Source organism: Perna viridis, chromosome 9 (genome assembly GCF_037379345.1).
Source record: "Perna viridis isolate PV_CMFRI_1.1 ecotype Kerala chromosome 9, ASM3737934v1, whole genome shotgun sequence".
In the NCBI taxonomy this organism is placed as follows: domain Eukaryota; kingdom Metazoa; phylum Mollusca; class Bivalvia; order Mytilida; family Mytilidae; genus Perna; species Perna viridis.
Genome location: NC_142453.1, coordinates 26,036,653 through 26,050,061, shown reverse-complemented (window position 1 = coordinate 26,050,061; position 13,409 = coordinate 26,036,653).

The following is a 13,409-nucleotide window of genomic DNA, read 5'->3' as shown; positions in this document are numbered from 1 at the left end:
CTGAGGACCCGATTCAAATCATTGAAAACTTTCATTTAGCTGTCTTTACAATGTACTGTAAGTGCGATTGATAGCAAAGAAGCTGATAAACATTTTAATTTTTGTCGTCGTGTCGATTCGGAAAGTACCTCGTCACACTTAAAACCTTAAAATACTGAACAGAAATCAACAAAAAATCTATTGTCGTCGCACAGAGTCTAGATTTCAATCGATGTTCTGTGAAGTTAAAGGCATTTTCGTCCGTATACGAGTATTGTTAATAAAATAGAATTTATCATTGCTGTTTGTGCGTTACAATTTTATGCAGTTACAAGTATGCGTTAGGTCGTACCAGGATGATATACAAGACACCTACCTTTCGTCAAAGTGCCCGACCGCCATCTTGCGTTATCGAAACCAGGTTCCAAAAAATCTAAACCGAGCTCGTTCAGGAAAGTGATTTTGGCCCCTACTATTTTAGAATAATGGCCCGAAAAGATAAAAATGTAGAATGTTTGTTTTTCTTCCTTTTTTAAAAATTCTTTTTTTTTTGTTGTGTTCCTTATTTAATTCTGGTAGACTTTGATGATTACGCACAATTTTCGAGTTTTAAGGGTTAAAATATCTACTTTTTTCATTTTTGGTCCGATGTCAATTTTTTTGTTGTTGGATTCCTTATGAAAATCTCTGCCTGCAATTTTCAATCAGAATACATATATATCTTATGTTTTTTGAGTTACACTGGGTCAAAGGGACCACACCCCCAAAAATGGCTTTTTTGTCCGATTTGATTTTTTTATTTTGGATTTCCCATGAAAATCGATATCTTTATCTACATTTTCCAATCTCCTTTTTAATTTTGGTCTGATTTTGAAAATTTTTGATTGAATTTCATATTTTGTGCAAACCATTTGTTTGGTCCATAATAAATTTTAAGTCCTTATGCTTGAGTGTGTAAAAAATTAATGTTGTGTCCATACTTGCCCCAACTGTTCAGGGTTTGGATCACTGTGGTCGTATCATGCTGCGCTCGGCGAAGCTTTACATTAGCACATAATGCCGTATTGCAGCTCTTATTTGATTTCTAGGAAACGGAAAGGATATCAACAAGAAAACATAATTTGCTCACAGTTTTACACGTACAAGTAGTTTTTTTTTAAATTAGACTACACAAAAAAGACGTAGTTTCTATTATTTCGATTCTAATAGGACTAGTTTCTTCATATTTTTGAATAGACGCAACCTCTGAATCACACGAAATGTTGGTCATGTGTTTATCTCTTTTTTCGTCCCTGTGGCACGTCATATAAGAATGATACATTTATTGATTTTACATTTTGTACATTTGTATAGCAAATATCTTATGCAGTTGAGAAACAGAACGGTTGAGTCAAAGTGAGCACTCTACCCTAAGACCATCGAGGCGTTTCTTCTTATAGGGAAAAGCAAGCGATATAATCATTGATAGATTAAAACATGGCATTGCGGTCGTATAATGTTATCATTCTGTTGTCGTCGTCATCGCCGGTGTCGGCGTTGTCGTCCGTAGACACTTCCACGTCCACTCAATAACTTGGGTATAAGTGCTTTGATATTTATGAAATTATACCACAAGGTGTCATACTACAACAGAAAGTCTGACATTAATATTTGTGGTTGTGACTTGAACCGTTTAGGAATTAGGGGACTGAATGGGGTCAAAACTGGCCTTTTCATGACACTCAGACAATAACTGGATGATGTGAATATATAGAACTCGTTGAAATTTTACCACAAGGTGTCATACAACAAAAGGAATGCCGGGATTGATTTTTAGGGGGTGTGACTTTAGGTCTTAACTATTTAGGAATTTTTTGATATTATACGACAAGGGTGCCATACTACCAAAGGAAGGTTCGGGGTTATGACATGAACTATCTTAGAACAAGGGGCCAAAAGGATCCAGAAAAGTGCATTTGTATGTTCGGAAAATAACTTGAGTAAACGTGAACGAATTTTTAAAAATTTTACCGCAATGTGTCATTTTACAAAAAGAGAGTTGGAATTGAATTGGATGTGTGCCTTGAACTATTAAGGAATGAAGTTTTTTTTTTTTTAAAGGGGACAGAAACCAAACTTTGTTTTTAATTTTAGACAATGACTTTAGTAAAATTGAATGGATGTCTTTGAAATTGTACCATAATGTGCCACACTAACAAAGGAGGGCCTGGATTAATTACCGGGGGTTGTGACTCGAACCATTTAAGAATGAGGTGCCCAAAAATATAATGTAATAGCTATATCGCAATTTACGATATATTATATACATATAACTTTATTCTTATAAACCGATGTAGGTACAAAGGTATGCAGAAAAACAAATTACATCAAAACATTATTATTTGTTCAAGTTGACGAGAAGGGATAAAACATCTTATTCAATATAAATACACAAGTTAATACAAAATGAAATAACGTCAGAGGGAATCCAATATATCATTATCTTACGAATAAATATACACACGTATTTTTAGTTTTGACTATTTCTTCTGATTCATTATTTTCTTGAATTTAACATTGCAATTTGTTATGAGTTGCCTATCAATATTTTTTCCGATCGTCATTCAATAAAGTGAATTCCATAATATAATGGTATTTATCCCCAATAGTTGTGTTACACGAATGACATAGTCTTTGATCTCTCTGAATATTTATCCATCTTCCGGTCTCTACTGGCAGCTTGTGGTTTGTCGTCCTAAATTTTGCTAATGTTACTATGTCTTTATCACTAAGTATTCCAAATAATTTTCAGATTCCAAAGATTCTTTGTATATTCGGTAGTTTATGGATTTAGGTGAAGTTTGTTTTTTTTCCAAACCAGAATTGTCTAAACTGATCTTCCAGTCTTTCTTTAATTATTTTCTGTAAGTTCGATGTTGTATTCTGGCAACTCCAGAGATAAGAATAACCACAAGTATCAAGTATATTTTTAATTTTGTCGAGCTATTTTGATCGGAACGTTGTTTCTTGACTTAAAATGTACATGTAACGGAAAATAGCAGCACTCAGTTTCATGTCTTTGCCTAATAAGATTTTGGACCGAAATGACACCACCCTGGACTTTATATCGATTTCAGTGGGATATTGTCCTAGTTCTCCATAGACCATATCACTTGGGGTTGACGGTTTTAAGCGCATGACAAGTGGCCCTAACCGGCTTCTGTACATTGATTTGTTGGTAACACCGTGCATATATGTTTAAACAAAAAAAAAAAAAAAACCTCTTCAACTTAATGAATCTCTACCCTTAAAAGTTTCTACCATTTATCATAATTCAGTGCAGCGTTGCCATACACCGAGTATAATATCTTCCAGTTGTTATAATTAAATTTAATATTTTTATAAGAGCTTTTCGGAGACGAAGAAGTTGCTGATGATGTGATGCTGACAAACGATCCGCGTGAACACAAGAAGCTTGTGCGTCTGGTCAGAAATTTTAATCAGAAACTTTGGGACGAAAATTGTATGAATATAGTGGAAAGGGGAAACTTTGCAAAAGTAAGTATTGCCTATTTTTTCAATTGATCAGAAAGCAGTAGCTTGAAAATGTATCGAGTAGACAACTCGTCTGGTAACCCTTTAGAGTTTATACCCTTTTTTTATAATTACCTCTTACAACTGATTAAAAAGGCTGTGAACACTGTGAAAACTGCAGTTGCCGTAGGTAACACTTGACATTACTCGTATATTAGTATGACGCTGTCATCATCGTGTTTCGTCCGTGTCGTCGTCGTCCTTAGACACTTGGTTTTTAAACTTCAGTATTATTTAGTTGATCTTTATAAAATTTTGTAAGAAGGTTTCAAACCACAATTAAAAGGAAGGTTGGTATAGATTTAAGTGTTATAGCCTCATCTGTTTTAGAATTAGGGACCAAAAAGGGGCTTAAAACAAGCATTTCGTGGAATTTAAGTATATAACTCCAATAAAAGCTTAGGAATGTTTATGATATTCCTTCACAATTAGGAAGACTGGGATTGATTTTGTGAGTAGACTTTTAACTTTTCAGAAATTAGGGGCGAAAAAGGGGGACCAGAAACATGCAATTTCGTCATGTCCAGACAATAACTTGACCATTAGTGAATGAATCTTTGTGAAATTGTATTACATGTACAAGGTGTCATACCAAAAAAGGAAGATTTAGATTGATTTTTTTGGGTTGTGACTTGAGCCAAGTAGGAATGACGGGCGACAAAGGGACAAGAAACAAATAGCTTGTTTATTTCTGGTCTGATTTTGAATTTTTGTTTTTAATTATATTTCTCATGAAAATTCCTTCCTGTATTTTTCAATCATATTTCAGATATCTCTTACGGTTTTTGAGTTATAAGTGGCCAAAGGGGACCACAACCCCAAAAATGTTTGGTGCGGTTTTTAATTTTTTTATTGGATTCCGTATGAAAATCCCAGCAAAAATACATTAGCTTTAAGAAATAATTGCTTACCAAATTTACCCTATCGTTTACTGTTCTTGAGATAATGAGGTACAAAATGATCAATGAACGCACCCTGAAGCAGAACTTCATACTAAAATTGAATTTCAAAATATTGTGCAATGTTGTGTCCAAATGAGTTGTTATGTCCATAATGAACTGTAAGTCCCCATGTTTAGTGTGTCAAAACTACTATTGTCTCCACACTGTACTCAGTTCAAGTTGTTGTGATCTTATCATGCTGCGCTCGGTGAAGCTTTTTTTTATATTTTTGGTGTCACATATATTTAGATAATACTAAGAATTTATGAAGGTTTTGAGCCCATACGATACCACACATACAGGAAATATAAGCAGAACTATTATGGCAATTGTTTGTTAACAATTGAAAAAAACTGTCTCTTTGTAATATACACGTAAAGACATTTTGTTTGATACATAAAATGCTACCTTCTACAAAAGTTTGGATTTTTTGCACTTGGTAACCTAGTCAGATGCAATTGTCGATGTTTCCAACATTAGTTTTGTAATGTAACCTTGACGACCATTCATTAGATATACAAGAAACCTACTTTCTGTGAACTTTAGCATTTTGTACTTATTAACTCCAACTGGGTTCTTTTTCTGTATAAAAAAAAATGATATTTGAGATGTATACGTTATGACCTTTAATTTGATATGCGACAACCTAACTATATCAAAACTCAAGTTTTGCACTCATTGACCTCCTCCAACTCATTTATTTCGAGTCAAAACATCGATATTTCGAATGTACGCTTTAAGACCTGTCATTTGATATGCAACAACCTTACCCTCCAAGAACTTTAAATTTTTGCACTCAATGACCCTACTCTTTGAACATGTATGACTTATTGAGGTTGAAACTGATTTTTTTTAATGTGCCAATTTAGACCTTCAAAATGATATATCATATGACCCCTTCGACGAAGTTGAAAAAATGATGCAATATCAATCTATAAATAGGTATTAATGAAATGTATAAAGCCATTGCAAAATATGAAAATTTTAAGTTGTAGTATCGTTGGTTTTTTGTATTGGTCCTTGGAAGTTTGTCAAACAGTCGTACTTTATCATATCTTTGATAATGTGAACTGATTACGGGGCGCCGAATGGGACTCTTGTGATTTTTGTACTCAAAATTCAGTTTTGTACAGACAAAAATGAATTTTGTTCAAGAAAAATAAATTCAGATTAACAAAATTTATAACGTACTACAAATTTTCAATTTTGTGTCACAAAAGTCAATTCTGTTTCACAAAAAAAAAGCAACCGCGGGTCTCGCAGACATGGCAAGGCAAAGTGGACAAACATGCCTATTTTTAAATATTTATAAATAATTATAAATATTTATAATTCATTTATTAATATTTATAATTAATTTATTAATATTTATAATTAATTCATTAATATTTATAATTACTTTATTAATATTTATAATTAATTCATTAATATTTACAATTCATTTATTAATAGCGAGCGCCGCGAAGTGGTGTGAGCTCTACGGTTATTACGCTCCCGAAGGTTCTATATACTTATGGCAAGAAAAAGCATCAATATCCGGTTTGTACCTGCATTTAGTCTGCAGTATGGCGCCTAGATGTTTACGAAAATTACGTAATCAATATTACCCATAATTCTCGGGTCATAAAAATTGCGAAACGAAAAAGAACCAAAACGAAACGAAAGTAATCGATAAAAGAAGGAATCGAAGCGAATCAATTCGATAAAATAAATCAAATCGCAATAAAAACATAATCAAACTATATAAATCGAAACAGAATGAAGCGAAACTAAATTGAATAAAAAAAATATTTTAAATTACAAGAACCATAATGTTTATCCATGCCGGACAATGCGACCCAAAGACATTTCGGACCATGAAAACCAATAAACCTTATGAATGTCGGACATTTTGGCCAATTTATTTATTTTTTCCATGTTTGTTCTTTGTCCTTGGATTACTTTCTTTTGATTTCCGCTAGAACCTTGGTTCCCCTAATTACTCTTTTATAATCCACACATGATTAATACACTACCCGAGTAAACAATTTCACGATACGATTAGAACACTGTCTATGTAATATATTTTGGTGGTTTCCTTTGCAGGATTCGAATTCATACCCCTGTGATACATCTATGGCAACAAGATCAGAGCCTTAGACCACTCTGCCAGTTAGGCTTCAAAAATTTATAGTTTTCGCCGGCTGGGTGATTCTCTCCGTGGGTTAGTGGGTACTCCTACATCCGTAAGAGGTTGGAATTCTGTTCCTCATACTCAACCACCCAAAATCTGCATGCTTTACGAATTTGACAGTTCTACTATAATTTGGAAATTTATCAAGCTCATTCTGCACGATTGATACTGCATGCAACATATGGTCATAAATCAAAATGTTTATTTTAGTTATTTTTAGGTCGTCTCTCTATCTAGTCGGGCATTAAATTTAATTGGTACACATACAAGTTAAAGCTGCTATTATTCTAACGAACAACTTTAGCCATCTCTGTGCCACGGGCCACTTTTGGGTCACTTTTTTTCATACTACGTTCAGTGCCGCGGGCCACTTTTGAGCCACTTGGTTTTTTTTATTTGATGTTTTAGTATATATTGTGACGTAATGTCATTGTTAGTGCTTCCTTGTAGAACGAAAATCGCGCCAAATAAGGAATAGACTATGTATTTGGATTATTTGATATAGTTTAATTATAATGAATAATGATTGCTTGAATTCTTGGAATCGATAGGTGTGTCAACTTGATAAACAATAGGTGCAAGCCCCATAAAATATTTTTTTGAATCCCCAAAATTATTTTCAAGCTAACTTGTTAACCGATTGCAGGGGCGGATCCAGAATTTGTGTAGAGGAAGCGTAATTATAAGAATTAGTGTAAAAGGAAAACAGATTATGACATGTTTAATGAATGAATATGATAAATTTCCATATTCAAAAAATATGTAGCAGATTACGATAGTTGTTTTGTTTTGTTTTTTTTCCTTGAAAAGGGGGAGGTGGCATACGCTCATTACGCCCTTACCTGGACCCGCCCTGGATCGTATTTACAATTTTTTAAGGGCGTGCATTATCATATTATCTTCTTGTATTGTATATTGTGTTTTTTTTCTCTACTAATATCTGTATAATTTTGAAAATAAATAAAAATCATGTATTATAGGCTACCTTACTACAGCAGTGAAATGCATATTTGAAAGTGAAAAAAAAAAGCAAGCCGTGGCACTGAAGAGAAAAAATGAAAAATGTGCCGTGGCACTGAAAGGGTTCATTAATTAGCAGTGAAGAATGTGTGGACTCATACATATAAACAAACTTTTTTTAAGGTTCATTTTTGTAAGGATTTCATTATGGGAATTATAAAAATCCTTACAAAAATGAAACTTAAAAAAAAATTGTTTAATTCACTGCTAATAAATTAACCCTTTCAGTGAAAAAAAATGGAGGGGATAATAACTGGGAGACCGAGGTTGACAGCAGCGACGAATTAAGACGAATTATGATGTTCCTACTGCGGAACCTCTACAAACATGGTTCCGAGTTCTCCCACCAGTATATGTGGGCTATGTTGGACATGAGAACTTCGCTGAAGAAACAGGACAAAACAAAAAAATAATAATAAGTTCAATGTGTTGCGGTCATATTATACTGTGCCCGATGAAGCTCTTTTTGTTCTTTTTTTTTCTGTTATTAATAATATCCATTGTAGAATTTCATGACCGTGTTTTAAGCAGCTTATTATGGGATTTACATATTTGAAAATTTCACGATATTTGGAATAAGTAATTTACGCAAAAATCAACTATAGATTTGTTTTCTACTTAAAATTTATTACGAGCAATTAATATATTAAAGTGCGTTGCATTTATTAGAACGCCGCATCTACTATCTACAGAAATTATTTTTAACTCAAAATAAAACGCAGGCTCCTCTCGAGAAGAAAATGGTTTGTGTCTTTAATCTGCTCTCATTAAATAATTTTGACCGCTCTTTAATTTTTGTCAAAGAAGTCTATTTAGAGACTGAACTTGACTTAGAAATCGTCGGCAACCAAGTTACGCAACCAGGTAGACATTTCAACATATAATTACCAAAATAACACTCCGCGGGTTATTCTCCTTGCAAAGTTCCATTAAGATATCGCTCCGTCGACGATCATACGCCATGCCAAATATGTAATGTTTACTTTGCGTACGACATGGGCGTATAACAATATTAATGCTATTTAATATGTGTAGAACCGCAAGATTTCAATAATTATATGATATTAACTGTTTAAATTTTGACGCAGAGAGCTGGACTATTTTGTCTAATTGACCCGAACATTCGCACTCGCAGTGAGGAAAGCTCAGTCGAGAATTGCCACTTTATTTCTCTCGATCTGATCCTTTTAATGAAGATGTCGGGAGCTTCTAATGACGGATTTTCGGAGCTGCAATGTACACTTTTTTGTGTAGTAAGTATAGATTACAGTGGCGGATCCAGCAGAGGGTGCATGGAGTTGACATCCCTCCTTTTTATTGAAAAAAATCATGTGTGATTAATTTGATCCCACTAATTTAACTTCCGTACATAAAATACAAGCATTGTGTACATATATGTTAATTACTACATGTACATGTACATAAATAAAATAAAATGGTAAACATACATGTACATACATGTAGCAAATGAAGTATTTAAAATAGAAAATAAACATAATTGTTAAATTATTATGATTTCAAAGCAGAGACATAAACAATGTCTCTGTTTCAACGTTAAGGATGAAAGGAGGTCATGTGGCATATTCATCACATTTAGAAGGTAATCTTGAACTATCAAAAAGGAGGAGTATCCAGTGAAATAAAGTCATGTTCTTGGGATGCGAGTAGACACATGAGCCAACACATACACTTGTACATGTTCCTAAAATCCAGACTTCCCTACCGACCATAGACCTTTATCCCATACCCTATTATAATTATCATACCCTATATCACACCCCTAGACCTGTATCACATACTGTATACCACACCCGTAGACATATCTCATAATGTATATCACACCCTAGACCTATATTGCATACCGTATATCACACCCCTAGACATATATTGCATTCTACCCTAGATCTTTATTGCCTTCTGTATATCACACCCCTAGACTTATATCGTACACCCCTAGACCGTATACCGTATATAACACCCTAAACCCATTTCAAGTACCCTATATATCACACCCACAGACATATATTGCATACCTTATATCACACGCCTAGACCTATATCACATACTATATATCATACCCATGAACCTATATCGCATTTTATTAACTGATGACTTAAAATACAATGTAAATTGCCCCTTTAATACAACAGGAGGTTTTAGCAACCATAATTTATACAGGGCAATTGCCCTGTATTAATTTAATACAGGGCACATGCCCTGTATTAATTCTGGCCCTGTATAAAAGTTAAACTTGTCCGCCATTTTGTTTGAAACAGACTATAGGAAATATGTCATACTGAGCTGTATTTAAAGGTTTGTACAGATAACTCCTGTTATTTTAAGTCATCAGTTAATAAAGGGATCAATACAAGTGATCTCAACCCAATACGACTGTACTTGGACATAATACAGGATTAATATGAAAATAACCATTTAATAACCCTATACTCTAAATACCACCCATATACCTATATGGCATACCCTATATCACACCCCTAGACATATATTGCATATAATATATCATACCTTGCACAGAACATATTTGAAGTACATTTTGTATAGATAAAATATAAGAAAGAATGAACATGACATGCAAAAACCTGTTTGATATGCAGTATCAACCCTCAACCTATGTCACCCCGCGGGCCAGTGGCCTTTCAGTTCATATAGGTGTCTCCTGTTGATACTGCATGTACTATTCAGTGTGGAATTCAGAGAGATAGTAATACAATGTACATGTGTATTATATCCATGTAAGTCATAATTAATGATCAATATGGTTCTTTTTTAGTACATTGTCAAAATATACCAGATACATTTATTTAGAACGCAGATCATAAAGTAAGAAACAGGATTTTCATGACGCAAGAAAGACTCAGTTATGTTTGAAATTCTGTGTCCATGAAAGTGCATTGAAAATGTGTTGGATGTCAAGGCTACCAAAAGTAGACCTTTTCTAAGAGCAGATTTTCATGGACATTTTTACATGTACAATGTACTAGGTAAGTGTTGAAGGTATACATTATTTATTCATATACTTTGTATGTACACAGATATTTAAAATTTTCAAAACTGGTGATAGGTATACTGTTTTTATTGCTAGTGTAGAACAGTGTAGCCATATTTCTTAGCAAAATTTGCAGTTTACATTTGTATGTCTGTGAACAAGAAATTTACACTGAAAACTAACAAAATACATATGCATGTATTCTAACTATGGTTATTGGCATATGTAGTACAGTAAGAGTAAAGATTAAAAAGCGTAAAAAGCATGAAGATACCGTGCGTATCGCCAGTTCCTACCAATCCAAGATCGAAGATGCACTGAGCAAAGCGCTGGAGGATGATGATATCGATGAATCTGAATTTGCAGGGGTTGTAAATGTCTTGGCTTCAACTACGACGAAAAGCAGCAGCTGCGAAAACCTTCCACCACCACCACCACTTTTAGTAAAGATCTTACTACGCATGCGCCATAGGGAGGTTCTTCCAACGCGCGCCTCGCTCGGCTACGCCTCGATCCCTGCACTTATTCCAGAATCCTCCAGATCAAAGTCTCAAGTGACCAAAAAAAAATTTCCCAATCCAGTAATTTGGGTTGGGAAATTTCGAACCCCTAGCCCTCAGTTATTTTTTTTACTTCCTCACCAGATCATAGGAGAGGTATTCCTGTTTGGACTTTTTGCTCACTTTGAATCCCGTGCTCCGGACGTCTGCTCCTTGCAAGGGATCTTTTTCTTTGTTGAGCGTAGGGCAAGCCCATACTTTGGTGCTCTCTCCTTGTCTATCCTTCAAGGTGTGGATCTTAGATATACCGAACTTTCAATCCACCTCTATCACCTCCGTGATCTTGTAGATTACCCCATGGGTAAGTCCTCCCATTTCAGAGCTTCCTGACTCTGCTCTTCAACCTTTTCCTGGAACAAATCTTCACTGATGAAGTCTTCTTCGATCGATACGAAAGCCATAATTCTTGTATTTACCCTATGCTCAATAGGGATGTCGTCCGTTTGCATTTGGCTGTCGGGGTTGGGGGTTTTATGCAGGATTTCTGCATGTGCGGTAGAATCGGCCTTTTCACACTACTTATATAAAGGCATCATACATATACATCTGTACTTATTCAAGAGTCATCAAGGGAACCAAGGTTATAGCGGTAATCAAAAGAATGTAATCCAGGGACAAAGACCAGACATGGAAAACAGACATACACAACAAAGAACATAAAGTAACTAAAATCATACATACGAAGTAACAAAAGTAAATGAGCAACTCGGACTCCACTAAAATCTGGGAGCATGGACCAGGTGCATCGGTGGGGTAAGCGTCCTCTGCCTTTCTAGAAACACCCGCCGAGTTGCTCATAAAAAGTAAAGTCCGGGGTAGACAAACGAGGAAAGGAAAACTATGACCCGTTGAATAAATCAGTTTTCATGGAGCTGATGGATACACCATAACGATCCACGAGTTCATAATGACGACCATAAAACTTCTGTAGTGATGACTTCAATCTTGTAGCAACATAACCCTGTTCCAGAAGCCTATTTGTTAGAGTTCTAGCGCGATACAAAAAGTCTGCGTAGTTTCGGCAAGCTCTTGCATAACGTATGAGTTGTGATATGAACACTCCATACGCAGGAGCCGAAGGGATGTTGCCACAGATGAAAGGAAAGTTGACAATTCTGAATGAAAAGTCATCACGTTTGTCGTAAAGTTTGGTCAATAATTTTCCTTTACCATCGATTTCTAAGTGTTAGTCAAGATATGAGGCTGACTTCACAGTGTCTGTAGTATCATTTATCTCAAGTTCTTTTGGATAGATGCGATGTATCAAATCCCCGAAATTAGGATTGTTTAAAGATAATATGTCATCTATATAGCGGAAACTGAGATTAAAGGATCTAGCCAAACGATATTCTTTCTTTCTGATCAGATCAGCTATAAAGGCAGCCTCATAAGAGTGAAGGAAAAGTCAGCAAGTAAAGAAGCACAATTTGTTCCCATTGGAATGCCGGCCGTTTGTTGAAACACACGTCCACCACATTGGACAAATATGTTGTCGATTAAAAATTCCAGCATTTTGTAAACATCTTCCTCTGTATATTTGGAAGATGATTTGGAATTATTTCTTACAAAGTATGAGGAATCCCTACCAAGAACTATATATTTGTATCTAGGTACAAGACGTACAAAGTACTGTAATAAAGAACTTCTGTTTTTTGCACATGTGCAAAGTTAAGTACTATAATGTATGAATATGTTTATGATAAATGGGTACATGCTGTGAATTAGACATGAATGTGTTGTTGTCTATAACCAAGTGCAAGTGTCTTCTTCAAAATTGCATCTTTAAGCTTCATTCCTCCTCATATTTTGTTCTATTATCAAAACATGAACATTTCACTTCCTGTTCATCAACAAACAACAGCATCTTTTGTTACATTGATTTATATATATTTATGCCAACCTCCTTCAACTGACCAAAGGCGTACAAAAACCAACGCTTATGAAAATTGCGAAATTTTTACTGAAATCGTAAAAATTTGTAGACACATCAAACATGAATAAAATCACAACATGAAATATTTACATTCTATATATACATCTGACAACATAATATAAGCCTGGCCTAAAAAGGGGTTAAAAATTCCCTTGGCCTAAAAAGGGGTTAAAAATTCCCCCATGACAATAAAGTAAAATACAGACAAAATTATATAAAACAT